The following is a 27,870-nucleotide window of genomic DNA, read 5'->3' as shown; positions in this document are numbered from 1 at the left end:
AGAAAGAGAGAGAGAGAGAGAGAGAGAGAGAGAGAGAGAGAGAGAAGGGGGGGGAGGAGCCGGAAGCATCAACTCCCATATGTGCCTTGACCAGGCAAGCCCAGGGTTTCAAACTGGCGACCTCAGCATTCCCAGTCGACTATTCACTGTGCCACCACAGGTCAGGCAGTTATTCATTGTTTTAAATGAAAGATCCCCAATATTTAGTTAAGGAATTGGGACTTAAAAAATAAACCATTTTATTGAAAAGGCCCTTTCTTCACCTCCCAGAGTGAGTCTGCAGCTTGGAAATTATAATAACATGACAGCGTTTTCTCATGCTGACCTTTTCCTTTGGCCCTCTTACGGTGGCAGGTTGCCTTTGAGTGTGCCTGTTTTGGGCAGAGTGATTTTGATATCCTAGGGAAGAGGCCCCCCCCCCCCCCCCCCCCCACGGGAGGTTTGTCGGATGGGAGGGGCTGGAAGCCGGATCTCAGGGACTAGTCTGGTGTAAGTTCCTGCTCTTCTAAGGGAATGCAAAAACAGAAACAACAGAGCAAAACCCAACAGGCCGCTAGAACAGCAGTTTTCTGCATCTTCCACTAACACCTCCTTAATTCATTAAGGTGGTTTTTCAAGAGCTTCTTAAACTACTTCTTCTAAATATGGTTTTATCGGGATAAAGGCCCTTGTCCTTTACTTCGGAATTGCTCTACATTTTTTGCTCTAGCGCAGAATGTAGTTCCCTTGTTAAGACAAAATGAAAACATGGAAACGAGATTTCATGTGGCCACTTTATATCCCAAAATCTAGTAGTGCCTAATCTAAATCAAGCAAGGGATATACTTATAAAAGATAATTTAGCAGAAGTTGGATACATCAGAGAGCTCCCTGTTTCTGTATTCTACAACTAAAGGTCAGTTTTTACTGTCTTAGAAAAATTCGAGACAGGAAACAGTGAAACAGTCTTGCGGTTTGGAGAACTTGATTTGTATCCAGTCAGCTCCGGCCCGGCCTGTTCACTTGTTCCCTGGGATTTGACAGTCCCAGTGAAAGTTGCCTCCTTGGCCAGAAAAATTCCCTCAGAAGGATTTCTCCCTCTTCCCCTTGGTTTGTTCACCCCAAACAGCTGTGAATTTGGGTTTAAAAAAAGGAAGTCAAGGCTATTTCTCCCTTAGTCTTCAGGAGGGAAAGTAAATTGCTGGGTTTTATAGTCCGGAGACACCAGGGAAACCCCAGAAGTGAAGAGTCGAGAGTGGAGAGTTTGTTCTTGGAACTGTCAGGTTCTGCTGTGGGCAGAGAGCTTGGTTTTTCTGGAGAGCTGTAAGAAAGTGTTCCCCACACCGATTTCTAGAAGATTACTGGGAGATTTTCTGTGGTGTAGAAAATTATATCGTTACATTCATAGAACATCTTCAAATAACTTTGGTGTGGTTAGAGTTAATAGTAGTAATACGAGAAATTACATGGTGTGGCTTCGTATTTATTCTTTCTCAGTAATTTGTAGATCAAGTTTGTTTAGTTTGCAAATAAAAAAAAAGTGTTTTTTAAAACAAAAGTCAGTTGTCTCTGCTTAACTTGTGATGTTATCACCACTGTTAAAAGCAGGGGAGATGATCCAGGAGGCGGAGCCGCCCGGCGGGCCCCCCGGCTTACTCGGCATAGCGGCCGTGGGTCCGGTTCTGCCCCAACTCCGCCTTGTGAGTTAGGCAAGCTCTGTCAGCTCTTGGAGCATCTGTGTCTTCGTTTATATGATGGGCTTGGGGTAGCACCAACCTCCTGAAGCAGCGGCACACGAGCGGAAGTGGTATGACACGTAATGCCTGGGCTTGGTCCACCTCGCTGCTAAAGCCATCTGATGGGAGCCCAGGGCCCGCCGCTTTTGATGATTCCAGAATGATAACCCTGTCTGTTAAGGACGTATATTATTTTATTGATATTGCCATTTTAAAATTTATTTATTTTATTATTATTATTTTTGTGTGTGACAGAGAGAGGGACAGGTAGGGACAGACAGACAGGAAGGGAGAGAGATGAGAAGCATCAGTTCTTTGTTGCAGTTCCTTAGTTGTTCATTGATTACTTTCTGATATGTGCCTTGACCGGGGGGCTACAGCAGACGGAATGACCCCTTACTCCAGCCAGCAACCTTGGGTTCAAGCTGGTGAGCCTTGCTCAAATCAGATGAGCCCGTGCTCAAGCCGGTGACCTTGGGGTTTCGGACCTGGGTCCTCCGCATCCCAGTCTGATGCTGTATCCACTGTGCCACCGCCTGGTCAGGTGCCATTTTAAAATTTATAATACTTGATTGTAAGGACTCCCAACCATTTCAAATATAAGTCCCCACTCTTAAAAGCTGAAAAATGGTAATGGTGGCAGAGTTACACCCTAGTCAACAATTTCTTGTCGGAAACATTGGGGTTTAGAATCCAGAATCGTTGGGTTGTTGGAGGGTAATACTGAGCTTCAAGTGGGACCTGGGGCAACACTGAAACATATTTCTGCACTGAAATCTGTGAATATGCACAGTAAATGGGGTACACATGAAGCAGCTTCATATCAGTTTAGGTCAGGTTTTGTACCTGAACGAGTTTGCCGCTAACTTTTGAAAATGCTTTTTGGATTTCTGAATTGTAGGTAAAGGAATATGGGCCTCTGCCATTATTATAGAAGAATTGCTAGGCACATAAAAACACACAGAAGAAAATAAAATCATTTATAATTCTACCCCCTAAAGCAGGGGTCGGGAACCTATGGCTCGCAAGCCAGATATGGCTCTTTTGATGGCTGCATCTGGCTTGCAGACAAATCTTTAATATGAAAAATAACATTAAAAATATAAAACATTCTCATGTATTACAATCCATTCATTTTCTACCGCTCATGTTCATGGTTGCTGGTGGCTGGAGGCAATCACAGCTGTCCTCCGGGACAACACCAAATTTTTATTGGATATTGTGTAAGGGACACAGGTAATTTTATGGCTCTTACGGAATTACATTTTAAAATATGTGGTTCATGGCTCTCTCAGCTTTCTGACCCCTGCCCTAAAGAAATTAATGTGTAATTTTGGTATACATACTTTGGCTTTTTATCTATGCAAACTTAAAACAAATGACGTTTGTACATACTTTGTTTCAAATTTTCACTTAATGTATTGTGAGCACTTTTCTGTTCTCCTCACCCCCATTTTAACTGGGGGAGTGGCGGGAACTTACCCCCAGTGCCTGTGAACCGTAACTTATTTAATCCCTTCCCTGCCCTTAGGCGTCTGTGTTTATTTTTCTGCTGTTGGAACGCATTGTGATGTACACTCCTGTAGATTGTGCACAATCCTGCTTGTAACATTTTATAAACGCAGTAGGATAGTAGATGGAATGTGAGTATTCAACTGTAGCAAAGCAACATATGTGCAGTTCCTGGGTCCTTTCGATCCGAACGTTATCTACCGACCTGTGGGTGCTACATGGTACTTATATTTAGAAAGCCACCTTTGTGCAGACACAGAATATTTCATGGTCAAGTTGGGGCCTCGTAGGTCCCCCTTCAGAGGCAACATGTGGAAGAGAGAGCCGTGAATCATACAGCTGCATGGGGCATTACTACGCTCCAGGCAGAATGAGATGAAGATTATTTTCTTTTGTAGTTCTAGTTTTTATTATGGGGAACTTCAAACATGCAGAAGTTGAGAAAATAAAATAATGAATTCTCACATACTTTACATACCCATAAAACAATTACCACCTTATGACCAGTTCTGTTTTTTTATTACCCTCCCCCCCCCCCGCCCTTAACTCACTTATTTTGAAGAAAATCCTATATATCACATTATTTCAGTATGTATCTTTGAAAGATAAGGACGCTTACAAAATATTCACTATTCTACCTGGCCTGTGGTGGCGCAGTGGATAAAGCGTCGACCTGGAATGCTGAGGTCGCCAGTTCAGAACCCCGGACTTGCCTGCTCAAGGCACATATGAGAAGCAATTACTAAAGTTAATGCTTCCCATTCTTGCCTCTCTTCTCTCTCCTTTCTCTAAAATCAATAAATAAAATATGTAAAAAAATATTTATCATTCCATTATCACACCTAATAAATAGCATTTCTTTAAAGTCATCAAATGTTTAATCAGTCAGGGTTCATGTTTTTCATATTGCCTACTATACATATAGATATTATATATTTTTTTTAGAGAGAGAGGGAGAGATATGAGAAGCATCAATTCGTAGTTGCATCATTTTAGTTGTTCATTGATTGCTTCTCTTTTTTTTTAATTCAGTGAGAGGAGGGGAGGCAGAGGCAGACTCCCACGTGCGCCCTGACCATGATCCACCCGGCAAGCCCACTAGGGGCAATGCTCTGTCCATTGGGGCATTGCTCCATTGCTCAGCAACCAAGCTCTTCTTAGGGCCTGATGCGGAGGCCACAGAGCCATCCTCAGCGCTTGGCCAACTTGTTCCAGTTGAGCCTTGGCTGCAGGAGAGAGAGAGAGAGAGAGAGAGAGAGAGAGAGGGAGAAAGAGAGAAAGAGAAGCGAGAGGGGGAGGGATAGAGAAGCAGATGGACATTTCTCCTGTGTGCCCTGACCAGGAATCAAACCTGGGACATTCATACGCCAAGCCTGTGTTCTACCACTGAGCCAACTGGCCAGGGCCCATTGATTGCTCCTAGTACATGCCTTGACCAGGGGCTCCAGCTGAGCCAGGGCCCCTGGCTCAAGCTAGCGACCATGGGACCTTATCTATGATCGCACATTCAAGCTGGTGACCTCAGGGTTTCACACCTGGGACCCCAGAGCCCCAGGTCAGCATTCTGTCCCCTGTGCCACTGCTTGGTCAGGGTTGCTAAAATGTTTTATATTTTGCAGTTAGTCTGAGTCCAGCCCGGGCTGGATAGTTTGCTTAGTTCAAGTGTGGTCCCCATACGCAGAGGTTGCGGGTTTGACCCCCCAGTCAGGGTACATACAGGAACAGATCCGTGATTCTGTTTCTCTCTTTTCCTTCCTCTCTCTCTCTTAAAAAAAAAACAAAAAAAACCCAAAATGCCTGATCTGTGGTGGCACAGTGGATAAAGCGTCGACCTGGAAATGCTGAGGTTGCCGGTTCAAAACCCTGGGCTTGCCTGGTCAAGGCACATATGGGAGTTGATGCTTCCTGCTCCTCCCGCCCCCCCCCTCCCCCCCATAATGAATAAATAAAATCTTTAAAAAAAATCGATAAGTAAATTTAAAAAAAAATCTGTATCCAAACAAGGTCCACAGATTGCATTTGCTTGATCCATCTCTTTAAATCGTTGGCTTTCATCTCTGTCACATTTTCCTTCCAGTTTATTGTTTGTTGAAGAAAGGTCATTTGCCCCGTTTCCCAGTCTGGGCTGTGCTGATTTTATCTGCAAGGTACCCTTTCACACGCTCATCCGTCTCCCGTGTTTCCTGTTAAGCTGGATATCAGATCTAGAGACTTGGTCTGACTCAGGTTCAAATTTTTGGCAAGATTTCTTCCTTCAGATTAGTCTTTGTGACGTTGCGGCCAGTGACGAACGCTGCCTCGTTTAAGAGTTTGTAAAGTGGTGATACTCTGGCCCTGGCCTGTACCACCGCCCTCTCTGTGTGCGTGGGCCCCGGCCCGTACCACCGCCCTCTCTGTGTGCGTGGACCCTGGCCCGTACCACCGCCCTCTCTGTGTGCGTGGACCCCGGCCCGTACCACCGCCCTTTCTGTGTGCGTGGACCCTGGCCCGTACCACCGCCCTTTCTGTGTGCGTGGACCCTGGCCGCGGACTCGGCTGAGTGAGCATCCCTCATGCTTTTCCTTCCATCTTCCTTTAAACACAGTCCATCTCTCAAAGTTTTTCTTTTTCTTTTTCTTTTTTCTTTTAAATACAGTGGAGACCTACTTATTACAAGAAGCCCAATGACCAGACAGGCTTACAGAACAGGTCAATTCGGGGCTGTTCACCCGACTCCCTGGGAGTCTTAGACTTTCTGGGGTTTGTTTTTAGACCTTAGCCCTGGAGGAGTGCTGGTCCCGGCTTTGTTCGTCACTGTTGGTGTCATGTTCCCCCTGCCCTCCCATCCGGCCGGATGAAGTGGGTGCATTGACTCCTGTCCTGGTTGGACCCAGCTGCCCCGATTCTTGCTTCTTCGGGTTGCCCTACAGCCTCGATAAAGCTTCAAGGCAAAGCCCAGCCCACATGGCAGTGTTTGAGGTCCTCCACTCACAGGTTAACGCACAGGTTAACGCACCACCATGCAGCTGTTGTGGGCGGGTACTCACCCGTGTCTCTGGGGTAGTTTCATTTCTTGCACACCAAATACTCGACTCTTTCTCTGCCAGGAACTTGACATCTCCATTTCCTCAGTTTACCTTTACAGCATGCCTGCTGGGTCATATTTATTTATTTATTTATTTTTTATTTATTTTTTTAACGAGACAGAGAGAGAGTCAGAGAGGGACAGATAGGGACAGACAGACAGGAACGGAGAGAGATGAGAAGCATCAATCATCAGTTTTTCATTGCGACACCTTAGTTGTTCATTGATTGCTTTCTCATATGTGCTTTGACTGGGGGGCCACAGCAGACTGAGTAACCCCTTGCTCAAGCCAGCGACCTTGGGTCCAAGCTGGTGAGCTTTGCTCAAGCCAGATGAGCCCGCGCTCAAGCTGGCGACCTCGGGGTCTTGAACCCGGGTCTTCTGTGTCCCAGTCCGACGCTCTATCCACTGCGCCACCGCCCTGTCAGGCTGGGTCATTATTATTATCCCTACCATACAGAGGAAGAAGCAGAGGTTTTGGGCGAGGTGATAGTGGCCTGCGCTGGGCCACATGCAGGGGGCCGAGAGAGAAATCTCTCCCACTCCAAGCTGTCACTTGTACAGTATGACATTCGACCGCCTGGGAACTCAGTGTCTCTGGATAAGGTTCAAACGGTCACTTACCATATGCTTAGGGAATACTTGACCGAAAGGGTTAATGAGGGTATTTGTTATTCTGTCAGTCATTGCTTTCAGAAGACTGTGCACTTTTCAAGTGTTATTAACTCATTTTGGCCTCATAACAACGGTTTGGAAAAGGCACTAGTATTGCTACCATTTTACTCATGAGGAAACTGAGGCATGGAGTGGGAAGTGACTTACTTGCCCAGGTATTTGAACCTGGGCAGACTGGCTCTTCCTTCTTACCTGAGAGTGTGATACAAAGTCCCCTCGGCACAGTTTGACTTTATAAAGTAAGGGGCTTATTTTTAAAAAAAATCACTGGAAAGTTCCCTGGAACATAGGAAGGTTAGGAGAGGCGAATGTCTTTAAACTGCTGGACAGTAGATTCGTTTCGAGGCTGCAGAGGAATGCCGTGCAGCTCACGGAGAGGAAAAGCAGCCCTTTTGTTTTGCTCAAACTTTTCTTCAAGAAATTTCAGGGTCCCCCCATTTCCACGTTCAAAGTGATAAAGATTTGTTTGGGACACAGGACTCTCAGAATGTATGCGCCGGAAGTAAAACGAAGCCGTCAGCAAACCAGAGGTGCACTTGAGGTTATTTGTAACAATGGCTCCCGACTCTGCTCTGTTACAGTCCCCTCCCCTCCCCCAGTGGTGGTTTACAATCACATTTTACGCTCCCAGACAACCGTCCGTGTGTCCGGAAAGTGATTCTCAGCGTATATATTATCTGGCTGGTTCAGATGATGGTGATGCTAGCTCGAAGCCTGGGATTGTGGGATGGGAGCCGTTGCTTTCCATAATGCTGGACGCTGTGCTCCCCACAATCCAGGGAGATAGGCATTAGTGCCCATTTCACCAATGGGCTTCACAGGGGTTACACGCCTGCCCAGGACTGAGGTTTCCCATTTGCAAAGTTTGTAGCGGCCACTTGATACGGAGATCCTGGCTGCCAGAGGGGTGTCTGCGTCCGGGGAGCGAAAAGTGGAAGAAAAAGGTAGCGTGCTAGCTAAGTGGCTCTGAGGACACCGGTGGGTCCTATATGTTTAGCAATAATAAAATAGCTTATTACTTTCATTACCTACAAATGAAAATACTTCCGATGCTGGAATTGGCAATGAATCTGGATTTGTTACTTTTTAATCTATTGCTCTCCCCATAACTGCCTGTTTAAAACCTAGCTGGAGGGTAGTTTTCCGGCTCGTCACGTATCAAGAGTCCTTTCACCACCGTTAGCAGACCCAGAGCAGACGTTCAGAGTGGTTTTTAAGTAAATGGTCCAGGACTTAGTACCTCACTGTGAAGTTCAACAGCCTTTCCTTTTTGAAGAAGGAGTATATAAGAAATTATGATTCCTGTAGTTTTACCTGTTATATTTTGTCAGCCAAAACTATAGAGCTTTCTTTCTTTCATGTCTTGTTTTTAACCATTGTGATCTGTTAGACTCACCGTCTAGTTACCATCACTTCTGCTTACCTCTTACTCCTCTGTCAGATCATTCATGGATATTTTCTTTTTTTTCTTCTTTTTCTTAGTGAGAGGAGGAGGCAGAGACAGACTCCTGCATTTACCCTGACCAGGATCCACCCAGCATGCCCACTAGGGGGCGATGCTCTGTCCATCTGGGGTGTTGTTCTGTTGCAACCAGAGCCATTCCTAGCTCCTGAAGCGGAGGCCATGGAGCCATCCTCAGCGCCCGGGCCAACTTTGCTCCAGTGGAGCCTTGGCTGCAGGAGGGGAAGAGAGAGACAGAGAGAAAGGAGAGGGGGAGGGGTGGAGAAGCAGATGGGCACTTCTCCTGTGCGCCCTGGCCAGGAACCGAACCCCAGACATCAACACACCCGGCCGACTCTTTGCCACTGAGCCAGCCAGCCAGGGCCTAGATCATTCATTTACAAAGAGAATCAATGACAGTGGCAGCCCAGGTATACTTTTGCTTCTTCTCATTCAATTGGAAGATATTTATGATATTTATTTATATTAATTCTTTTGAGTGAGTTTCCAGTCATTTAAAAATATGTTGCTGAGAGGAACACATATACAATTGTAAACGTTGTGTACTGCTGCTGGGACTAATGAGGTGATCTAGTAGAAGCTAAACCCAAGATTTATTTTGTGGGGGGCGGTCCCATTGTAATCTATAAACTGATTCTTATAATGTCTGGGTTTTTTTACTCTTTTGTTTTTTAGAGAGAGAGAGAGAGAAAGAGAGCTAGGAAGGGAGAGAGATGAGAAGCATTAACTTGTAGTTGCAGCAGTTTAGTTGTTCACTGATTGCTTCTCATATGTTCCTTGACTGGGGTGGAGGGGTCTTAAGCCAAGCAGATGACCCCTTGCTCAAGCCAGTGACCTGGGATCATGTTGATGATCCTGTGCTCAAGCTGGCAGCCTCGTGGTTTTGAACCTGAGACTTCATCATCCCAGGTCAGTGCTCTATCCACTGCGCCACCACCCGTCAGGCAGCAGAGGCAAGATTTGAATGCAGACAACTTGACTCCAGAGCCTGTACCTAAGCAGGTCTTGGTTTACTTTCTTTTTGAAATCATTTTAGGCTTACAATAGAGTTGCAAAGGTGGGTACAGAGTTCCTGGATGCCTTTCACCCACCCTCCCCTGTGTTAACACCTTGTGTTACCATGGTACATTGATCTAAACTTAAGAAATTAACGCTGGTACAATACTACTAACTAAACCACAGGATTTATTCAGATTTCCCCAGTTTTTATACTCATTTCCTTTTTCTGTTGCAAGTTTGCACATTACATACATTTTGTAGTCACCATTCCTTAGTCTCTAGTCCGTGACAGTGTCTCAGTCTTTCCTGCTCCTTCCTGAGCCTGTCACTTGTAGGGAATACTAGTCAGGGATCTTGTAGAACGACCTTCAGTTTGGAGTTGGTCTGTTTCCTCGTGGTTGCGCCGAGGGGACGGGCTTTGGGGAAGAGCGCAGACGAGGTGGTCTTCTCAGCACGTCCTGTCAAGGGGTAAGTTCTAGCAACATCACCGTCACTGGTGGCTTTACCGTGACCGTGGTTGAAGTGGTGTCTGCCCCGCGGAGGCTCCCGGTCAAGGCACGTATGAGAGGCAGTCGGCGAACAACTAAAGTGAAGCAACTACGAGTTGATGCTTCTCATCTCTCTCTCTCCTCTCTTTCTTCCTGTCTTTCTTTCGTCCAAAAAAAAAAAAAAAAAAAAAAAATCTGGCCTTTGTCACCTACCAATTGAGAGATAATAGAGTAGACGACTTCCTTAATTTCTTTGCTTCAGTTCCTTGATCTGTCATCATAGTGCCTCCTGTAGAACAAGATCGAGTGAAGATGAAAGGAATACAATGAGTCAAGTACTTACAACAGTGGCTGGAACATAATGTCAGCCACTGTTGTGTTTGTATGGAGGAAGTCCAGGCACCTGTTCAGATGCTTTAGCCATTTAGCGTGGATGTGGATAGTGCTGAAGGGATGTGGGAGAGGAGAAGATGGTAATGGCCTAGGGTGGTCTGGAGCGCCCGCCCCTCCCACATGCACCTCTGGGAAGTGGCCCTGAGTCTGGCCCTTGAAGAGAGCCAGAGACGCAGAAAGCTGAGAGGACACTGGCACGGAGGAGGAAAGGGGACAGCTAGGGACTGCGGGGGAGATGCTTCGTGGGAAAGACCGGCTTGAGGAGCAGGGACAAGCCAGCCGGGGGCGGCAGCGGAGGCTACTGCATGTGGAGTCGGCCGGGGGGTATAAAGTGGCCGGGTTCCAGCTTGGGTGCTGGCTCGACTGAGTTCAGACTTTATTTCTAGGTAAGAGAGAGACAGACACACGGATAAAGATACTTAAAAAACCACTTCAGCCCCAGTAGGATGATGGATGTACTTTTGAGTATTTGTTTTGTTGATGGGGAAATATGTTATGACACAGTGTCTATGAAGTTTGTAATGCTCTGAAATACATGTGTTTCATTAAATATGCTAGTTTCTCTGTACCTTTGAAGCATTGTCCACCACATGTGAGACATTTATCCCGCCTACCGCCAATGCCTGGTGTGTGAGTATGTTTGTTGACCCTTTATACAGTAATAACCCGTGTTGCCCAAGGGCTAAGAGTCACTGCTGTCAACTTACTGAAGTGTCATTTACGTACAGTGAGTGCATGATATTAGGTGTACAGAGCAATATATCTTACCTGTGTATTGTTAAAGAACAAAACTCAACTGAGTAAATCTGAAGGAGTAATTGGCTTAATGGACTCATGGATTGGACGGCATCTCATTTAGCAACTAGAAGGGCACTCCAAGGAGTTGTACAAAATGGAAGTGGTGGTGTTTTTTTTGACATTTACTATTACATGGGTTTCAGGTGTGCGGCATTGGAAGGTTTTTATAGGCAGGAAGAGGGTGGGACAAGACGTTGAAAAGGGTAGGTTATTTCTGGCAAGGTCGTCTTCCCTTGGGGGAAGGTAAGGGATCTTATCAGACACATTTCCTAGAGTTTCCTGGTCACTGGTGCTGACCAGGATATTCCAGACTGATTGGTTTAAAATTCCAGTCCTGGGAAAAGATCTGTATGAGCAGAATCATAAGACACTGAGGGGTGCACCCCTTCCCGGGAGCATGCAGACCTTTCTTCCCTCTCCGGCAGGCATCTCCTAAGCTCTAAGGGTCCCCACTAGACTTGCAACCAGGGGAGCGGCGGGCAGTGGCAGCTCGTCCCAGGCTGACCCCCTGGACCTGTCTCTGACTTCCCAGCGAGCCAGAGCAGCCCCACCTGTGCTCGTTTCTTCCCTGTAACTTTTCCAGGGAAACAAAGCAGAGCTCCCGCCCAGGCTCTCCTGTTGCTTCTTCTGTCCTAAGCGCTTCTTTGCATCACTGTCCTCAGCTTTAATAAACACACTCATTAAAAAAAAAAAAAAAAAAGACACTGAAGAAAGGAATTGAGGAAGATACAAATGAATGGAAGCATAGATATACCGTGTTCATGGATAGGAAGAATTAACGTCATTGAAATGTCCATAACTACCCAAAGCAATCTATAAAGTCCACACAATTCCTATAAAAATACCAATGGCATATTTCACAGAAATAGAACAAATAGTCCAAAAATTTATATGGAACCACAAAAGGCTCTGGATAGCCACAGCAGTCTTGAGAAAGAAGAACAAAGTCAGAGGTATCATGCTACCTGATGTCAAACTATATTTTAAGGCCATAGTAATCAAAACAGCATGGTACTGGCATAATATAAATATAAGACACATAGGTTAATGGGACAGAATAGAGAGCCCAGAAATAAACCCACACTTTTATGGTCAATTAATATTTGACAAAGGAGGCACGCATATACATACAATGGAATAAAGATAGTTGATTTAATAAATGGTGTTGGAAAAATTGGATAGATATTTGCAAAAAGTAAAATGAAACTGGACCACCTTTTTATACTATACACAAGAATAAACTCAAAATGGGTTGAAGACTTAAATGTAATCCTTGAAACCATAAAAATCCTAGAAGAAAACATAGGTAGTTAAGATCTCTGACATTTCTCTTAGTAATAATTTTTTGGACATATATCTTCAGGTAAGGGAAACAAAAGAAAAAATAAACAAATGGGACTACATCAAACTAAAAAGGTTTTGCACAGCAAAGGAAACCATCAACAAAATGAAGAGACAGCCTGCTGAATGGGAGAAGATATTCACCAACGGTGCATTTGATAACAGGTTAACACCCAAAATTTACCAAGAACTCAGGCAATTCAACACCAAAAAACCAATGCAATTAAAAAATGGGCACAGGACCTGAATAGATAATTCTCCAAAGAAGACATAGAGATGGCCTATAGACATATGAAAAGATACTCAATATCACTCATCACCAGAGAAATGCAAATTAAAACCACCATGAGATATCACCCCTCACCTGTCAGAATAGCTATCAATAAATCAACAAACAGAAGTGTTGGCGAGGGTGTGGAGAAAAAGAAACATTTATGCACTGTTGGTGGGAACGCAGACTGGTGCTGGCCAGGTGGGAAACAGTGTGCAGGTTCTTCAAAAAATTAAAAACGGAACTGTCTTATAGCCCAGAGATTCCACTTCTGGATATTTATTTGAAGAAACCCCAAAACATTAATACATGTACACACTTCTGTGTTCACTGCAATGTTATTTACAGTAGCCAAGATTTAGAAGCAACCCAGTGTCCATCAGTAGGTGGACAGCACATATACTAACGTTGGAACAATACAGAGAAGATTAGTATGGTCCCTGCGCAAGGATGACGTGCAATTTCGTGAAGTGTCCCATATTTTTTAAGAGAAAATAATACATAGTGGAATATTATTCAGCCGTGAAAGAGAATGAAATCTCACCATTGGCCGTACCATGGATGGACCAAGAGAGTATGATGCTCAGTGAAATATGTCAGGCGGTGAAAGACAAATGCCGTATGATTTCACAAATATGTGGAATCTAAAGGATGAAATAAATGGCCAAAAAGAATAGACACAGACTCACAGACACAGAGAGCGGACTGGTGGGTGCCAGGGGGTGGGGTGGGGGTCTGGGTGGGAAAGGGGAGGGGAGGAAGAAGTACAGCTGGGCAGCTGCAGACGGTCCCGGGACGTAAAGTACAGCCGGGGAACAAGGTCAACAGTATCGTGATAACTGTGTACCGCGTCAGGTGGGCACTTGCAATATTGGGGGCACCGCTTTGTAAAGGATGTGATTGTCTAACCACTGTGCCGTACACCTGAAACCAACACAGAATAATGTTGAATATAAACTGTAATTGAAAAATAAATATTTAAAAATGTTCCAGAGAGAGGCTGAAATTGCAAATAGGTTCAGGGATTTGGTCTAGGTGTGGCTTACTTAGCAAAAGGGCTCCATGTTGGGCTTGTATTTTTTTTGTATTTTCTGAAGTGAGAAGCGGGGAGGCAGTCAGACAGACTCCTACATGCGCCTGACCAGGATCCACCCAGCATGCCCACCAGGGGGCAATGCTCTGTCCATTTGGGCCGTTGCTCTGTTGCAACCAGAGCCATTCTAGCCCCTGAGGCAGAGGCCATGGAGCCGTCCTCAGCGCCCGGGCCAACTTTGCTCCAATGGAGCCTTGGCTGTGGGAGGGAAGGAGGAAGACAGAGAAAGGAGAGGAGGAGGAATGGAGAAGCAGATGGGCGCTTCTCCTGTGTGCCCTGTCTGGGAATCGAACCTGGGACTTCCACACGCTGGGCCAATGCTGTATCACTGAGGGCTTGTATCTTGATAATGGTACAGTGTACATCTGTGTAGTCATCACCGAGAGTATGACCTAGAGCATCTTCCACACTCCAGAAGGTTCTCTTGTATCATCTCCCAGGCAAAAACGCCCCTCCTCAAAATCATCACTATTCTGCCTTCTGTCACTGTAGGTTTTTGGCTGGGAATGTTTCCTTCCTCTTCACCACCGTTCTCCGCGGTCCGAGCAGTGCGGTGGGGCTGGGTGCATGGATGGGCCCCGTGTGCAAGCCCTACCCTAGACACATCCCCAGACCTAAGCAGATGCTCCCGTGAGACCCCAGTCCGAGGCTTATGTTTCCTGTCTCAGTTCAAGTCCACGTCTCACCGCCTGCAGGGTCAGTGTTTCGCCCTGCACTGTGCTCCATGCCTTCAGCTATCATTTACCAAAATGATTGTCACCATTCGGGAAGGAGTCCCCTTCTGAGCTTTCCCCCAGCTGCTGACTGGGGTAGTCTGAGAGCAGTCTCATTCCTGTGCTTTCTGCACAGCGCTCCTGGGGAGCAGAGGAGTGTGCTGATGGAAAACGAGGACAGGGGCAGTTTCTTCATTTAATGTCAGACTCTGCTAGCCAGTGGCATCTCCCTCCCACCCTGCTGGTCTCCCGAGGGGGACAGGCAGTGAGCTGAGCCCCACAGGGCACCTGGGACCCCTGGGGCAGGGTGGTGGGGCGCGGGTGGCCCGGTGTGGAGGGAGGTGTTCCTCCCAGAGGTGAAGTCTGAGTGGAGGACGAGAGTCAGCAGGAGTTGTACTGGCGGAGAGGGGAAAGTGAGGGCTCCTCTGAGCTGAGGACAGCGTGTACGGTGTGTGCAGAGGACAGATGTGCAGCTCCTCTGGCCGAGGTGGCAGCGGGAGGCGGGTGCCACGCAGCGGGGACGGCTGGCTGGGCCGGTGGGCGGAGGTGGACCTCCTGCCTGTGCCAGGGAGTTGGGCTTCAGGGTATGATGGATCTGCCATTTTGGAAAACCACTTCAGATTTTGGGAGATGGGTCAGCGGGGCTGAAGTTGACTAGGCTGTCAAATGGCCCGAGGGCCGGCCCCCGGGGGTGTGAGGCAGAGGCCAGACCAGACAGACAGTCAGGAGCTGGGCCGAGCAGACGGTGGTGGCTGACCGCCATGTCGAGGTTGACCTCCTCCGTGACTAAGTAGGGTTTCCGTGGGGTTTTACAATGAAAAATGTGAGAGTGGATTTTTGTAAATCTTGACTGAATGAGATGCTTTTCTCCCTCTTTACCAGGCCCTTTAGTGTTTTGTTTTTTGTTGTTTTTTTTTTCTTTTTTACAGAGACAAAGTCAGAGAGAGGGATAGACAGGGACAGACAGGAACGTAGAGATGAGAAGCATCAATCATTAGCTTTTCGTTGCACGTTGCAACACCTGAGTTATTCATTGATTGCTTTCTCACATGTGCCTTGACCACAGGCCTTCAGCAGACTGAGTAACTCCTTGCTCGAGCCAGCGACCTTGGGCTCAAGCTGGTGAGCTTTTGCTCGAACCAGATGAGCCCGCGCTCAAGCTGGCGACCTTGGGGTCTCGAACCTGGGTCTTCCGCATCCCAGTTCGACGCTCTATCCACTGCACCACTGCCTGGTCAGGGTGTTTATATATATATATATATATATAATTTATTCATCTTAGAGAGAGAGGAGAGAGAGAAGTGGGGGAGGGGGTGAGGAGCAGGAAGCATCAATTCCCATATGTGCCTTGACCAGGCAAGCCCAGGGTTTCGAACTGGTGACCTCAGTGTTCCAGGTCGACGCTTTATCCACTGCACCACCACCGGTCTGGCAGTGTTTGCTTTCAAATAGCCTCATTACTTTTTTTTTTTCATTACTTATTTTGATGTGTACAGGACTTTGTAGGTGATGGCCTAGAGTTGTATGATCACTTTTTAAAAATCAGGCCGAGAAGTTAGTCTTTGGTTTGTTTTAATCCTCCTTTGTTTATTGTGATGAAAACCACATCTCCGAAAGGGCAGTCCTCTAGAGAACAGTGAACCCTTGAATGGAGGGATACAAGTGACACGGAAGCAGAAGACCTCCGTACTCCTGCCAGGTTTTATAGTCCCCGTGTTTGTGTCTGGAGATGTGCACAGAAAGCCAGACGGCCGCTTGTTGCCAAATGGTGTGTGGGTTTGACCCTAAGCGCTTTATCAGGTTGAAAGCTCACCCTGGCTTTGCCGTGGCCTCTGGGCTGCTGCTGAAATAAGCCCCGTCAGGTGCACAGGACGGCAGCGTGGGGGTGGGTGGGGCGGGAGGCGACTCTCGAACCGGCAGGGCTACTGTCGAGGTGCCCAGGACTTCCTCACGCACAGCCCTGGTCCTGAGCGATGAGCGTGTGTCCTCACGAAGCTCAAGAATCATTTGCATGGGACTGGAAACTTCTGGAAAATGTAAGATAGGCCCCTGGACTCTGTGCTAGGCAGTATCTGGAGTCCTCCCTCTGAATGGCCGTTGAGACAGACACCCAGAGCACACCTGCTGAGAGGAAGCCTTTCTCTCCCCTCAGCCAAAGTGCAGTTATCTGCCTACCCCGACTCCGAATTGCCCGTTACTGTAAATCCTGAATAGTTTAGAGTGAAAGGTGCTGGTATGTGGGCAGAGAATCCTTACTCGGAGGAGCAGATGAGAAATGGTGATATGCTTCCAGACGTAAAAAATAAAACTGCAAGATAGCTTCTTACCCCGGAATCGGCACGGTGCTCTGAGCCACCACGAGCACGTGCTGTTCCAGTCTTCAGGTTGTGCCCGGGGAGTGTCACTGCTCTTTCAGCACAAGTTCTAGGACACCCGGGCGTGCTCGTTTTAGCTCTGTGCTGTGAGTAACCGGGCATGCTGGGTGAGCAGCAGTTTGTGAAAGCTGAGGACGTGTGGCCTCAGTTCACACGTGCTGCGATGAAATCGAACATTCGTACGCTAATCTGGCACCTTTAATGACATGCACGATCATTACTGTGCTGCATGGTCATTAGGTAAGCACTTCACGTAGTGACTATAATTAGTATTAATTCTTACACGGTCAAACCAGATTTCCCCGGTTTCATGTTTATTAATGTGTTGCTTCTCCGGTGGCTGATTAGCATCAGTGTCAGCATATCCTGTTGAGCCCTCGCATGGCCTGGTCCTCGTCGCTGTCGCTCTGGTGCCCCGCGGCAGACACGCGAGTCCAGGTTCTCCTCTGTAGAGCCCCCTCGCGTGGCCTGGTCCTCGTCGCTGTCGCTCTGGTGCCCCGCGGCAGACATGCGAGTCCAGGTTCTCCTCTGTAGAGCCCCCTCGCATGGCCTGGTCCTCGTCGCTGTCGCTCTGGTGCCCCACGGCAGACACGCGAGTCCAGGTTCTCCTCTGTAGAGCCCCCTCGCATGGCCTGGTCCTCGTCGCTGTCGCTCTGGTGCCCCGCGGCAGACACGTGAGTCCAGGTTCTCCTCTGTAGAGCCCCCTCGCATGGCCTGGTCCTCGTCGCTGTCGCTCTGGTGCCCCGCGGCAGACACGCGAGTCCAGGTTCTCCTCTGTAGAGCCCCTCGCGTGGCCTGGTCCTCGTCGCTGTTGCTCTGGTGCCCCGCGGCAGACACGCGAGTCCAGGTTCTCCTCTGTAGAGCCCCTTGGAGAGAGGGTGGTCAGCCCCATTGTCTCCACACCCACTGCAGCCCCAGAGCGTCTCCTGTGGCTTCTCCCTGACTCCAGGGATTCTGGGAGTCTGGGGTCTTCAGGGGGGTGGGGCTGTCGACCTTGAGCCTGGGTGGCCCACTCAGGGCTGGCAGAGCGCACTGTTGGGGCCCCATCACCTCTGAGAAGGACTTGGCAGCACACTTTATTGAAGAGTAGGGGCTGGAATAACTGAAAGTGTCTCACCCAGCCGACAGTAAGTAAGGGTTTAGTGCACATTTATTTACAGGCCTCCCGTTTTCCACTGCACAGTTGATTTTAGGTTAGGAGAGGGCTCGTGCACTAGTAGGACCAAAGAAAACAATAGCTCAGTTGGTGATAGCATTATCCCCATACGCCAAGGTTTTGGGTTTGATCCCCAGTCAGGCCACACACAAGAATCAGCTAGTGAGCCTGGCCTTGGTGGCACAGTGGATGGAGCATTGACCTGGGACACCGAGGTCACCAGGTTGAAACCCTGGGCTTGCCGGGTCGAGGTGCATACAACAAGCACTCAATGAACAACTAAAGTGAAACAGCTATGAGTTGATAATTCTCATTTCCCCCACCTCTCTCTCCTCTGTCTTCTCTCCTCTCTCTGTAAAAATCAATAAATAAAATCTTTAAAAAGCCCTGGCCAGTTGGCTCAGTGGTGGAGCGTCGGCCTGGCGTGCAGAAGTCCCGGGTTCGATTCCCGGCCAGGGCACACAGGAGAAGCGCCCATCTGCTTCTCCACCCCTCCCCCTCTCCTTCCTCTCTGTCTCTCTCTTCCCCTCCTGCAGCCAAGGCTCCATTGGAGCAAGGATGGCCCGGGCGCTGGGGATGGCTCCTTGGCCTCTGCCCCAGGCGCTAGAGTGGCTCTGGTCGCAACAGAGCGACGCCCCGGAGGGGCAGAGCGTCGCCCCTGGTGGGCGTGCCGGGTGGATCCCGGTCGGGCGCAAGTGGGAGTCTGTCTGACTGTCTCTCCCCGTTTCCAGCTTCAGAGGAATAAAAAACAAAAACAAACAAAAAAAAACAATACATTTTGGATGGATTGAGAAGTGGTTGGTTTTGAGTGACCTGCGTGGCCTGCCCTTTGTGTCTCTGCTGTGCGGTGTGATGGGTGGGCCGCTCGCTGTTTGGTGGTGAGGTGCAGAACCCTGTGTTGTGGTCCTGCTGGCGGGGGGTGTGCCGCCTGCTTCTGCTGTGGTTAACCCGACACACCGTCGGGCTCCCAAGGGGTTCGCTGTTCTTCCCTGTGTTTGCTGAGGGCTGTCAGCTTCTGCGGAGGTGAACTTTGTTTTTCCTTCAAACATTTACCGAGTCTCTGCTCTGTGCTAGGAGCCAGATACAGAGAGATGATCAGATATCTCGACCTGACGTCCTGCCTTTTTGCATTTACCTCTGTACACTCTGGTCCTCAGCACCCTTGTAAAACGGAGCAAGGCTGTTCGTGTGCCCACAGTGCAAATACAGAGTCACAGAGAGGGGAGCGGACCAGGTTCTGTGGCTGGGCTGGAGCCCGGGTCTCGTGACCTCCCCGCGGGGACACCAGCGGTGAGGGGCTGAGTGAAGGAGTCTTTGTGTCTAAAACGAACTGGTCAGGATGGATGGCATCTTCCCAAAGGTGTTCTTGTAGCATTCATGCCACTTTATGGAAATAATGATAATTAAAAACATCCCCGCTTTGAAAGATAATTAATTAGAGACTCATTGTTTGCTCAACAGAAACGTTCACCACTTAGTAAGTCACCCTGATGAGCCGATCGATGTGGTCACCAGTATCGGATTTTGTACAGTGTTTTCAGGAAGACACTATTCAGTGTATCTTTTCATTGGTTCGGCAGGTCGTTACAGTGTTTCTAAGATTGGGGAGGACAGGGTTTTAAAAACCGTTGGGCCATGGTGGGGACAGCAGCGCCCAGGTGAGGTGCCGGTCCGCCCGTCCTCCTGGCGGCTGGGAGCCCTTCCAGGCGAGGTCATCAGAGGTTTATTCTCTGAGAAAGGCCTGGGGGCTCCCTGTGTTTTCACTCTTCACAGTTTCTGAGAAACTTGAGAAGGAATATTTCCCCACGAGTGAAATGAGAAGAGCCTCATGACATTGTACCATGGACCCCAAAACAGTGTCCACTGAACAGGCCCCGCGGGAGGCCGTGGGTGGGAGTGGGCTGGTCACCAAAACAGTGTCCAGTGACCACAGCCCCATGGGAGGCCGTGGGTGGGAGTGACGGGGTCACCAAAACAGTGTCCACTGAACAGGCCCCGTGGGAGGCCGTGGGTGGGAGTGACGGGGTCACCAAAACAGTGTCCAGTGACCATGACCCCATGGGAGGCTGTGGGTGGGAGTGGGCTGGACCCCAAAACAGTGTCCAGTGACCATGACCCCGCGGGAGGCCGTGGGTGGGAGCGGGCTGGTCACCAAAACAGTGTCCACTGAACAGGCCCCGCGGGAGGCCGTGGGTGGGAGTGGGCTGGTCACCAAAACAGTGTCCAGTGACCATGACCCCATGGGAGGCCGTGGGTGGGAGCGGGCTGGTCACCAAAACAGTGTCCAGTGACCATGACCCCATGGGAGGCCGTGGGTGGGAGCGGGCTGGTCACCAAAACAGTGTCCAGTGACCATGACCCCGCGGGAGGCCGTGGGTGGGAGCGGGCTGGTCACCAAAACAGTGTCCAGTGAACAGGCCCCGCGGGAGGCCGTGGGTGGGAGCGGGCTGGTCACCAAAACAGTGTCCAGTGACCACAGCCCCGTGGGAGGCCGTGGGTGGGAGTGACGGGGTCACCAAAACAGTGTCCAGTGACCACAGCCCCGTGGGAGGCCGTGGGTGGGAGTGACGGGGTCACCAAAACAGTGTCCAGTGACCATGACCCCATGGGAGGCCGTGGGTGGGAGTGGGCTGGTCACCAAAACAGTGTCCAGTGACCATGACCCCACGGGAGGCCGTGGGTGGGAGTGGGCTGGTCACCAAAACAGTGTCCACTGAACACAGCCCCGTGGGAGGCCGTGGGTGGGAGTGGGCTGGTCACCAAAACAGTGTCCAGTGACCACAGCCCCGCGGGAGGCCGTGGGTGGGAGCGGGCTGGGTCGTGGAGCCGTTCTTCCTGGGAGTCTTGCTCTGGGGTGGCGAAGACAGAGCGCTGGGACCCAGTGTGTGGTCAGAGAGCGTGGGCTGCAGGCCTTGCTGTAGAGAGGTGGTCACTTGTATGACCTTAGGCAAGTTCCTTAACGCATCTCATTTTCTGAGCTGTAAAGTGGGTGATATTTTACGTTAAAAGGGAATTTTGGGATATCACATACATAGAAGGCCCTCCTGGTTGTAGTGGGAAGTATTTATTAGCTATCTATTTACATACATTTGTTTCTGGGATCATTTGCAGTGGGTGTCCCCACCAGAACATAAATTCCGGGGGGGCCGGAGCCCTGTGGCCCTGTCTTGCTCACTTGTATCCCGGCCCCCATGGCTGTGCCTAGAGCTTAGTAGCCGCTCCGCTCAGTGCTTGGTGAGCGAAGCAGTCCCTCCAGGGAGCGCTGTGGGCAGCGGCCTGTCAGCAGAATTCTGGAGTTGACATCTTAGAGCCTCACGGCTGGGCAGGTTGCTTTGCTAACAAGGCCGAGTTGCTTCTATATATTGTTATGTTCCCGAGATTTCCCTACAGAGGGTTTCCTCCTCCTCCACGTGGTTGAAGACAGTGTAGCAATGAGTGGAAGGGGTGCTGGCTGTGTGTGGGGGGGCTGTTGTGCACTTGAGCCTGATCTCTGAGCCCGATCTGTGCCCCCGCTCTGTTTTGTTTGGGGTCCTCTCCTGGTTACTGCCGGGCAGCTTCTCTCTGTTCCCATCTTCTCAGAGAGGGTATGTGGTTCCAGCCCGGAGCTGTTTTCCGTGTAGCCAGGCAGAAGCTCCCTGCTGCTGCTTCAGGGTTGAAGGTGCCTCTGTGGGAGGGATGGGGAATGGGAGGCCGGCACCTGGGCCTGGGGCCACGGTGCATGTGGGGCGAGGTGGAGGGGCAAGGACTGGACCCCAGTACCACGCTGGGCCGCGGTCAAGGACGTGAAGCCCAGGTCCCTCTTCTCCCTGCCCGTTAAGGACTATGAAGTGACTGACTTTTCCTGGGGGCATCCCTCAGGGTGAGGCCTTGAAGATGATGTCAGTACAGAAGCAGAAGCAGAAGCAGACCTGGCTGGTTGGAGGACCCGGTTCAAGGCGTCTGCGGCTGTTGTGGACTACAGTGGCCATGTTGGTCTGGGTGTTAAGCGCTCCAAGGCGGTAGCCACTGCTGTCCATGGGGCCATCATCCTGGCCAAGCTCCCGTAGTTCCCTGTGCAGTGAGGCTTCTGGGGGAACGAGACCAGCGAGCCCCACACCGCCGCCTGCAAGGTGGCGCGCCGGGCCGCTCTGGCTCCGTGCTGGTGCGCCTCACCGCCGCCCCCAGGGGCACCGACGTCAGCTCAACCCCTTTGCCCAGGAGGCTGGTTTCCATGACTGCTGTGCCCCGGCCAGGGCTGCAGCACCACCCTGGGCAGCTTGCACAGAGCGAGCTTTGCTGCTGTTGCTGAGACCTATCACTGTTTCACCCGGCCTCCCCACCAGGAATAGCTGACCGTCTTGGAGTTTCTGTGCAGAGGACCCAGGCTCAGCTGTGGCCGCCTTGTAATGTTGTACAAAAAAAATAAATGTATTAAGCCTGTTTAAAAAGAGAGAGAGGCCCCGGCCAGTTGGCTCAGTGGTAGAGCGTGGGCCTGGTGTGCAGGAGTTCCAGGTTCGATTCCCGGCCAGGGCACACAGGAGAAGCGCCCATCTACTTCTCCACCCCTCCCCCTCTCCTTCCTCTCTGTCTCTCTCTTCCTCTCCTGCAGCCAAGGCTCCATTGGAGCAAAGATAGCCCGGGCGCTGGGGATGGCTCCATGGCTTCTGCCTCAGGAGCTAGAATCCCTCGCTTGCAGAGGAGCAACGCCCCAGATGGGCAGAGCACCACCCCCTGGTGAGCATGCAGGTGGATCCCTGTCGGGAGCATGTGGGAGTCTGTCGTGTCCTGTCCCATCCCGCCCCCCCCTCTCCCCGGGCTTCTGACTTTGGAAGAATACAAAAAAAAGAGAGATAATTTTGGGGATCAAGGAGCATCCTGTCAGCATCTCATCAGCTCCCTCATGGAGGAAGGCCAGGCCGGGCGGGTTGGGGAGGGTGAGGCTGGAGTCTCAGCCCCAGCGCACTAGACAGCAGACAGCGCCAAACTGGTCAAGTGTTAACCGGTCGGAAACTGCAGTCTCTTCCGATTGAGACTGCCATTTCCTCGGGGTTCTCCGAGGAGCCTGCGATGGAAGAAGAATTGAACAAAATGCTCTCTCTAAAGCCTCTATTTTAAGGTGAACGATTCAGAGACGAACCCAGGTCCAAGAAATTTTCATCAGCGAACGAAGACTGAAGTGCCAGGTTTGCCAGATGTCTCATTGGAAAGAAAATTTTCCCTCATTTGGTCTCTTACAAAAGTCTTCCTCTAAAATAGGCGCTGTCCCCAAGTAACTTAAAAATAAGAAAAGGAAGTTTCAGAATGTTTCAAATCCCATCTGTGTAGGGCTCATAATTCTTTGTGGTTCAGCTGGGAATTGCATTGCATAAAAATAAAGGCAAAACCACCACATTCTTGGGCTACAGAGTTTGGGAAATTTTCTCAAGTCGTTCAGGGTACTGTGCTCCGTCTAGGTCCTTCCCTGGGCATTGACCGCGCACCTGCTGCGAGCATGCGCGGCTGCGTCCTGGGTCATTCTGGGTCGGAGCGGGCAGCCCCGGCACCGCTGCCCGCAGGGGACTGTTCCTCATTAAAGGTGCACCCTGCCGCCCTCCTATTTTACAAGGTAGAATGGCTAATAATTAAGGGGGCATTCCCCTTTACAGTTAGAGGCACGGGCCCTCCTAAGGGGCATCTCTGTTGTGGGGCAACATCAAACACTCCTGCACATTCCTTTATTTGGTTCACCATGCAACCCTCCCGCAGGCCCTCCGGTGCGGGGCAGCCGCCCCCTGGCTTTCCCCAGCCTGGCCTGGGGGTGGTCCACAGCTCCTCACTGGGAGATGGGAGCAGGCCCCTGGCTGGGTGGAGAGGGCTCTTTCTTCCTGCATGGTGTGAGGAGAGGCGGGCTCCCCTTGGCTGCCCTTGGGGTCCGTCCAGAAGGCAGCCATGTCTTCTTCTGTCTCCTTTCCATTGGTGTGATGTCTTCCCATGCAGTCAGCCTTCCCGACCCCCACCTGTTCCAGATCTCCTGGCAAGACTCCTCTCCCTGCTGTGTAGCTGGGTTCAAACTGATGTTAGAGAGTCAGCTTTTGGAGGAGAATTTACATTCAGGTGCAAATGAAATGGTATTCTGCCCTGTCCAGCCCTGTCTGTTAAACTCACCCCCAAAATCTGGTGGCATGATGTAGGAAAATCTTCCTGAGCAGGGGTTCCACGCTCTTCCGTCTGGATGGCGGGGAAGGGGGCCCTGTCCTTCTGAGCCCACTCTGGCTACTCTGTGCTCCCTCCTGGCTCACTGGCTCAGCCTCTCTGCCACGTGGCTCCCTGGGTTAGGGGATTCTTGGGGTTTCTGCCGTGGTCAGGGTCACCACAGTTGACCAGGGTGGAGCAGTGAGTGGAGCTGATAAGCAACTTGAGAACCCCCTGGCTGTGGAGAGAGGAAAAGGATGTCTCTTGTCACCAGCCCCCCCCCCCAACCTGGTAACGCCCACGCAGGTCCTTCCTAAGAGCCTCATTTCCCCCGTTTTCCTGCCTCAGGCTCACTCCAGAAGTGTTTTTCTGATCTCTCGTTCTACCCTGTTGTCCCATCCCTGGGACTGTCCCCCTTGTTCCTTCCAGCGACGGAGTTTGGCCATCACTGAAATCAAAGCCTTGAGTTTGTGGGTGTGGAGCGCCTTCCGGTTGAGAATCAAACGGAGGCTGTCGAATTCTGTGTGAATGGGGGCTGGGGCTGGGGCCCCCTTTTGTGTGAGCGCTCAGGAGTGTGCGGGGTTTGGTGCCAGCGCTCTGCTTAGTGGTCAGTTACTTCTACTCTCTGTGCCTCAGTCTTCTTACTTCCCAGGGGGAATAATAGTACCGTACCCACCTTGTGGGGTCCTTGTCAGATCTTCGAGGTGTGAAGATGTTTGGTACATAGTATGTGCTTCTTAAACGTAAGCTTCGTAACTGTCGTACCAGGTGATGCCGTGGGCGGGTGAGAAGGCTGGCAGCAAGTCCCTTCGAGATGTGCCGCTGGGCTGTCCATGTAGGAAGTTGTGCGGAGGTCAGAAGGCAGCAGAGGAGTCTCCGGGTCAGTTAAACAAAAAGCCATCCCGTTGACTGACACATTGTCTCAAGATCTCCTTAAAGATGGCTACCAGATCTGCTTCGTGAGTTACATAGTCTCCTTAAAAGCATTCTGTTGCCTTCTACCCAGAGAACAGGCAGACAGCTGTGTGTGTGTGTGGAGGGGGGAGGGTGGCAGGTGTGTGTGTGTGGGGGTGGCAGTGAGGGCAGTGGGGGGATAGAGCAAAAAAAGAAAAAACCCGCAACTTACGGACATGGACAACAATGTGATGACTGCCGGGAGGGGGAGGGGGATGAGAGCAGGGGGAGGGGATAAATGGTGACGGATGAAGACCTGACTGAGGGGCGGTCTGAACACACAGTATGGTGTACAGGGATGTGTTGTAGAATTGGGCACCTGAAACCAATATAATTATGTTAACTAGTGTCACCCTAACAAATTGAATTAAAACTAAATATATAAGGATTAAGATAAGGCAAAAGTAAAAATATTAAATAAAAATATTCTGTAGCCTTCTGATTTATTGAAGGGAACAAGTTGACTGCAAGCATGATATGTATGTATTTTGTTTACGGGACACTGTAACTATAGCATATTAAATGTGAATGACAAGTCACCATTACATTTTGAACTTTATGTGTACCTTAAAGACTTGATCCTAGCCCTGGCCGGGTAGCTCATTTGGTAAGAGTGTTGTCCCAATATAAGAATTAACCAATGGCCTGACTGGTGGTGCCACAGTGGATAAATATTGACCCAGAATACTGAGGTCCCTGGTTCGAAACCCCTAGGTCGCCAGTAATCTACGCACAACTAAAGTGAAGCAACTGTGAGTTGATGCTTCTCACTCTCTCTCCTTTCCTGTCCTTTTCTCAAACCAATGAATACATAAATAAGTGGAACAACAAATCGATGTCTCTCAAATCAATTAAAAAAAAACTTGATCCTGAGTATCAGATATGATTAATAAACTATAATGTTTTTAGTTTTTTAACAAAAAGTTAGAAGTTAGTCCCTTGGGAAGGTTCCGCAGGAGACTGTTGTTTCTAACAGAAGATAAGTACTCGTAGCCCCTTCTCGGGTCCACAGTCCTTAATGTGACTGAGGCTCTTGCAGTTGGGCCCGTTTCTCTTTTCTCCTTCACGGATCTTGGTGTCAGATGCTTCAGCATGACTTCATTTGACAAGTGAAGCCGGGCCCTGCACTGACCTGTGCCCGCACTTGTGCACACGCCTCTTTGCCTACAGAGCGTCCTGTGCCCCGGTTTTTGACGGCCACTGGCCTCATCTTAGAAAAGACAGTAGGTGTGGTGGCTAACCACGTAGAGTCTGTAGTCAGGCTCTTTGGGTTCAAATCCCAGCCCTGCCACTTGCTAGTGGTATGTGTGACTCGGGGAATTTTCTTAACCTTTCTGTTTCGTCCTTAAAACAGCAGTAATCATAGTGGTCGTCTTGTGGTGGCGTCCCAAGAATTATAGGAGGTAATCCACAAGCACACTTAGAATATTCCCAGCATATAGTAGCTTCTGTTAAGTGTTAGTTTGGCTGCTACTGTTATATGTCACTTCTTCCAGGAGGTCTTCCAATTCTGCATTTGAGGGTCTTTCCTATGTGCTCCCAGAGTCTGTTCTGTGACTTGGGGTTGCATTTATCATGCTATATTGTAATTTCCCCATCTGCTTATTTCTATCCACTTAGACGGCAAGCCCCTTGAAGGTAAGGTAAGGTCCCTTTCTTGGCTATAGTTGTATCCACATTGCCTAGTAGATAGTTTTCTTTCTCTGCCTGCTCTCAGATGTTTGGGCAGGTGTCTTCCTGTCCTTGTCCTTCTCCTCCTCCTCCTCTCCCTCCTCCTCCTCCTCCTCCTCCTCCTCCTCCTCCTCCTCCTCCTCCTTTTTTTGAGGAGATCCTAACTAAATCGTTTTTGATGTTTTAATGAATGAGTCTGCTTGCCTGTCTTATCCGGGGCCGAGAGGCTCGCTCACATGCTTCCTGTTCCCTCCCTAGGGCAGTTGTTAAAGACGCACCAGAGTTTGGGGGTGAAATGATCTTCTATAAGCCTGCTTGTGCCGGCATGACAGTGGGCTCTCTGGATACACTCTTGCCGAATAACCCTCTGCCCCTCCGCGCAGGTGCAAACAGACCTATTTAAGAACTGTGTGAAGCACTCAGAGTCATCCAGCTTCGTAAGTGTCCGAGTTGGGCTCTCTCCCTGGGTCTCTCTGGCCTCGTGGCACATCCCATATTTCTGTGCCCACAGCCTTGCTGAGGACCTGTCAGCTGTCTGGCTCCCTGCCCACAGCTACCAGCCCAGGGCTTCATGGCCTCCTCTCTGAGAGCAGTACAGTTCAACTTCAGAAGTGATCATTAGAGGGACCAGCGCTCTCTGTTGGGAAGATGCCAGGTTGAAGATGGTCTTCTGCCGTGCAATTGCAATACTTCACTAGTGCAGAACAATGAGACTGGCACGCTGGCAGATAAGGGTTACGGACAAAAACAACAAGCTCGGAGCGCCGGGGAGAACGGAGAAACATCTATTTTTATAGCTTCATTTCTTAGTTTGTCCGAAAGTTAAAAATAGAATTAATCATGCCCTGCGGGTCCCCTGGACCTCTGATTGGTACAGCAGGCTCCCACAGCGTGCTCCAAGGACAGTCTGGGCAAAGGCTTTCTATCAGAATATGCTGTTTGCCAAAGAGCAGGCTCCACCTTTCTTCTGAATGGGTTCTGTTTGTCCTTTTCCTTGATACAGCGTTTCAAACTTCAAAACATAGATGGGCTGTAAAAGT

The 27,870-nt window shown here is 49.8% G+C and overlaps 1 protein-coding gene and 1 pseudogene across 6 annotated transcripts in view; both read left to right on the top strand.

Moving 5' to 3' along the window:
• Positions 1-27,870, top strand: part of ANKS1A (ankyrin repeat and sterile alpha motif domain containing 1A) — a 188,685-nt gene that overhangs the window by 7,005 nt on the left and 153,810 nt on the right. The gene's annotated exons all lie outside the window — the stretch shown is intronic.
• LOC136390242 (U6 spliceosomal RNA) lies at positions 13,105-13,203 on the top strand (annotated as a pseudogene).

Source organism: Saccopteryx leptura, chromosome 1 (genome assembly GCF_036850995.1).
Source record: "Saccopteryx leptura isolate mSacLep1 chromosome 1, mSacLep1_pri_phased_curated, whole genome shotgun sequence".
Taxonomy (NCBI): Eukaryota; Metazoa; Chordata; class Mammalia; order Chiroptera; family Emballonuridae; genus Saccopteryx; species Saccopteryx leptura.
Note: the sequence above shows the minus strand (reverse complement) of the source record. Positions and strands in the feature narration are given on the sequence as shown.